Source organism: Cetorhinus maximus, unplaced genomic scaffold, assembly GCF_964194155.1.
Source record: "Cetorhinus maximus unplaced genomic scaffold, sCetMax3.hap1.1 HAP1_SCAFFOLD_1028, whole genome shotgun sequence".
In the NCBI taxonomy this organism is placed as follows: domain Eukaryota; kingdom Metazoa; phylum Chordata; class Chondrichthyes; order Lamniformes; family Cetorhinidae; genus Cetorhinus; species Cetorhinus maximus.
Window position 1 is genome coordinate 80348 of NW_027596970.1, and position 5002 is coordinate 85349.

General features: G+C 44.5%; 1 pseudogene across 1 annotated transcript; it reads right to left on the reverse strand.

Annotated features, from left to right (window-relative positions):
* Positions 1-2192: 2192 nt before the first annotated feature.
* Positions 2193-4136, reverse strand: LOC144675583 (interferon-inducible GTPase 5-like; annotated as a pseudogene). The gene has a single exon (XR_013575103.1). The product of XR_013575103.1 is annotated as an interferon-inducible GTPase 5-like (transcript).
* Between the last annotated feature and the right edge of the window lie 866 nt (positions 4137-5002).

Sequence of the window (5002 nt, forward strand, 5' to 3'; positions counted from 1 at the left end):
CCCCCACTCCCCCTCACCCTGCCCCCCCACCCCCTTCCCCACACCCCCCCGGCCATCAATCGCCTCAGAGTCACTGCCCTTAAACCACCATCTCCTCACAAGTCGCCTCAATGACAAGGCTGCACCTCCCCCACTTCTCCCCCTCCACCTCACAAGTTACCTCAGAGGAAGGGCTGCACACTTCCACCCCCCCCAGCTCCCCCTCACCCTGAGAAGTCACTTCAGAGGCAGGGGGCACTCAACCCCGACCCACCAGCGCACCTGAAGCCTGCAAAGCAACAGGCCACCCCGGCAATCTCTGTAGAACATTGCTGTGCGCTCATCTCCAGTTCACCCAAAGTGAAGGCCGCCAAGTGCACGTTGCCTCTGTGCTGTTGTGAAACACGTCAGCGTGCTTTCCCACCAAGGTGGAGGGATGATCCAGTGTGGGAGCAAGAGCCTGGCAGGATGGCCTGATAATGATATGCTGATGTCTCCCAGCTCGGTGCAAGGTTTTACCCATTCTTTTGAATGGTTTATTCAACAAATGCAAATTGCGCTTTCCCTTTTAATCCTAACGTTTATCTAATTAACATCTCAAAACTACTAAACATCAAAGCACCCAAACTAGCTGGCTTTAATCTAATTAAGACACACATAGACACACACATAGACACAGACCCTAAAACAATTCCAATTTAAAAATAATTTCCAATAGCATTATAGACATTAATCTCTTCATGACGGTGGGTAGCAGCTCATGAATAAACTGCTGCTGGTGTTGCAGCCCTGTGCAGGTCCTCACCGTGTGAGGTAATGCACTTGGGGACAGCTAACAAGGCAAGAGATTACACTATGAATGGTAGGACCCTGGAAAGCACTGAAGATCAGAGGGACCTTGGTATACAAATCCACAGATCCCTGAAGGCAGCAGCACAGGTAGTTAAGGTGGTTAAGAGGCATATGGGATACTTGCCTCTACTAGCAGAGGCATTGAATATAAGAGCAGGGAGGTTAGGCTGGAAATGTATAAAATGCTAATCAGCTGGAGTACGAGGTGCAGTTCCGATCACCACATTATAGGAAGGATGTGATTGCACTGGACAGGTTGCAGAGGAGATTTACCAGGATGCTGCCTGGGCTGGAGGGTCTGAGCTATTAGGAAAGATTGGATAGGCTGGGGTTGTTTTCCTTGGAGCAGAGAAGGTTGAGAGGGGACCCCGATAGAGGTGTATAAATTTTTGAGCGGCATAGATAGGGTGGATAGGGAGGCATTTTTTCCATTAGTGGAGTGGTCAATAGCCAGGAGGCATGGATTTAACTAAGGGGTAGAAGGCTAAGACGGAATTTGAGGAGAATTTTTTTTCACCCAGAGGGTGGGAGTCTGGAACTCACTGCCTGAGAGGGTGGTTGAGTCAGAAACTCTCGTACTATTTAAGAAGTATTTAGATATTCACTTGCGTTGCCATAACCTCCAAAGCTATGGGTCAAACACTGGGAAATGGGATTAGTGTAGTCACATCTTTGTTGACTAGTGCGGATATGATGGGCCAAATGGCCTCCTTCTGTGCTGTAAATGTCTGTGTGTTTAAGAGTCTAGAGCTAGTGGCCCAATCAGGGAGGCAGCAACCTCAGCAGCATCATCAGGGACAGAGACCGCTGCTGAGGAAGGCCAGGGTGCTGCAGCCTACACCAGGTAGGCCAGAGAAATGGAAGGTAAACTTTAAAGGTATCCTGATGGAGGGGAGACACCTCTGACCAAATCTGGGCCCAGTGAGCGGACCTTCCATGTCTGCATCCCAGTTTTGATTAAAAAATACCATCTCCCACCACCCTACTAAGTGAGTTCCAGACTCTCATCTCCCCTACTAAGCTGCTGTGGGAGCACTCAGCACTTGCACTCAGCTGGTGGGATTGGGGGGTGAGGGAGTGGGATTGATCCACCATCAGGAAAATGCTAATGGGCTGGTAAAATGGCCCTTAAAGGGGCATTTCAATATTTCAATCTGTTTTCCCCCTCCTTGTAGCGGGGATTCTATCCAAAGTTGCTCCCGTGTTTGGTAAAGTTCCTTGATACCAGGTTCACATCGGGGAGCTGATCCCAACCCGCTCCCTGTATTTTTCCGGCCCCACCCCAGCACCGCTTTCCTTCCTGCCTCCTGGTGCTGGGGAAATTCAGCCCATTGAGTTAATGCATGGAATTATTTAACTCACCATTTATTTATCATTCAACGACTGAGAGTCCTCGATTTCTGAGGATTCTACATCAACATAAAGATGATCAACACTCAGAACAGAGTACCAAGTCCATGCAAGTTGATCCCATTGCTGTATGGGTAGCTCCGATTAACTGAAGAACCAGTGATATTACTGCAATGAGAGAAACACAGTGATCTGATGAGGGAAATCAGGAATAGCTGAGGATTCAGGATAATTAAATGGAGGGAGAGCAAATTGTGTTAGGAGTGAAATTGCTGTAATTCTGGACATCACTGTCATTTACTTCAGAGACTTGAGTACATAATATAGGCTAATACTGCAGTGCAATAACTGAAGGAGTGCTGCACTGTCAGAGGTGCACAAATCACCCATTAAAACAAGATCCCAGCTGCATCTTCAAGTCAATGTAGATCCATAGCAGTAGTTAAAGAAGGGTAGGGGACGTCTCCCAGTGTTTTCTCCAACATTTATCCCTCAACCAACAGCTCCAAAAACGGATTAACTGATCAGTCACTTCATTTGCTGTTTTTGAGATCTTGCTGTGCACAAAATGGCTGCTATGTTTATTTATGTTGCCACAGTGAATGCATGTTAAATGTGTTTCCTTGGTTGTGGAACAATTTGCATTCTCCTGGGGCCCTGGAAGATGCCAAATCAACACAATGTTTTTGAATTTCTAATGATTAACAGGAGCTCAACGTCCTGATGTTTTAGTGCCGACCATTTCAGTCAGTTCCAAAAGCCGCCTGCACCACTCTCTGTGCATTCTCTGTTAATTCATTCAGTGCATCAGTCAGCAGTTTGTGGCTCACAGAAATTGATGATCCTGCTCCAAAGATGGAACCAACGTTTGGGATGGTGTCAAGGACGACTTCAGCTGTTACAATGCCAACTGAAACGGAACCCATTAATATTGTTATCACAAATTGTTCATTTATTTCACCCACCAGGGGAGTTTTCACCACTGCTTTCAGATCATTGACAGATTTCCCTGCCATGTTTGCCAGTTTTTGAAGAGAGACATCATCCAGACCCAGACATTGATGGAAATGTATTATTGCAGTAACCAGAGCCTGAACGTTAAAATAAAATGACAAGCCAGGAATTGGAACAGCTCCCACTGCTCCCGAGTGTGCTGCAAACATCCAGATTTGTTCCTTTAGCTCTTTTATTTTCTTCTCTATAATCCCCAGTGTTGTGTTTGGAAGTGACAGAATGACAACACCCTTCCCTGAATTCTTAAGGATATCTGGGAGGCTTTTGTTTAATGCTGGAAAATCAAACTCATTGACTTTAAAGTTTGATATCAGGAAAACAGTGAGTGATGGTATCCCCTCCTCTTTTAAGCTGCACACACAGTAATTCCTGATCTTTTCTAGTTCTTCATCTGTGTTATGCTTCCTAGCCTCCATTTCAAAAGTATTTAAATCGCTGTCGATTTTAGAGCGAATCAAGTAGAAATTCTTCCCCATTCGCTTAATCTCTTTGGTGAGTTCTACATCATTTTCTGTGAATCTAGACCATGAGATAATGATGAAGAAATCGTATCTTTTCAATCATATTTTTTCAATTGCATTTTCTTCATGTATTTATCTGCTGGAAATTGTTTAGTCCTAATTCCTGGCAGCTCCCTCAAAAAAATTTTCGGCAGGTTGGGATGCTTGTATCCGGTTGGCTCCATTGTGGTTAACGTGTTCCCAGTTTCAGTTACTCCCTCATAATCACTCCGGAGTCCTCTCATCGCATTGATGAAGGTGGATTTCCCTGCGCCTGATTCTCCTGTCACTACGATGTTAAACTCTGTATTGTCCAGATCCTTTAACTTCTTCTGTATCACTGGAGTGAGTAACTGCCTCCAGCCCACCTGTTTTACAATCCGACTTCAGTTTGTTGAGATCTTCCTGACTGAAGAATGAGGGGGTTGAAGACTGGGCCATCCGATCCCTGTGGAAAAGAATGAGTGATTTACACTGTGAGTAATTTCTGCAAACCGTGTGAATCTATAGTCAAAGATAGAAGGAAAACTAGAATCAGAATTTATTGATTTAAAACAGAAAATACTGGTGGAAAGGGTGGAGTGAACTGAAACACAAAGGAATTTCTCACTCTGTAACGTTGATGATCTCTTTATCCCCATCCTTCGTTCCTGCTTTCAATGCTCCTGGAACACCTGTTGTAAAGATACTCCTGACGTTTGAATAACTTTTCTTCACTTTGGCGTTTGTTGCTTAAAATAGAATATAGCACAATTGTTAGTCATGAAGATTAGAATCATAGGCAACAGTGTTTTAATACAAATAGCCAGTTGGTGAATGAAACAAACAGAGTCAGACTTTATTTGGAATAGTTTTATTCACAGAATTAAACGTTGCAGGTATATTCATCGATCGTGTGCACTGTGCCCAGAGGTAGGCCCCTGGTCAGTAAGTGTCCCTGTATATGTGCTCAAGTAACTATCCAATCAATGCCCTTCACTGGTATAGACTTAACCACAATTGATACAATTAACACATGTCAGATGCTCGGTCAGGGTTGTTATCATTAACACTGTCATGTTGGGGCAGATGTCATATTGAAGAATTGGAACTGAATGGAATGCTTGGTCTTTATCTGAAGGTGGAAGGGAGCGAGTTAATGCATTGTTGACAAAGGTGGACTGTGAGGACAGTAATTATTACTGTATATACTCGAGTAGTAGTCATTCTTGTGTAAAAGTCGACCCCTGACCTTTGTCCAAAAAAACTTTAATTTGTCATGTATCTCGTGTATAAATCAACCCCACCCCCGGCTTTTGGCCAAAAAG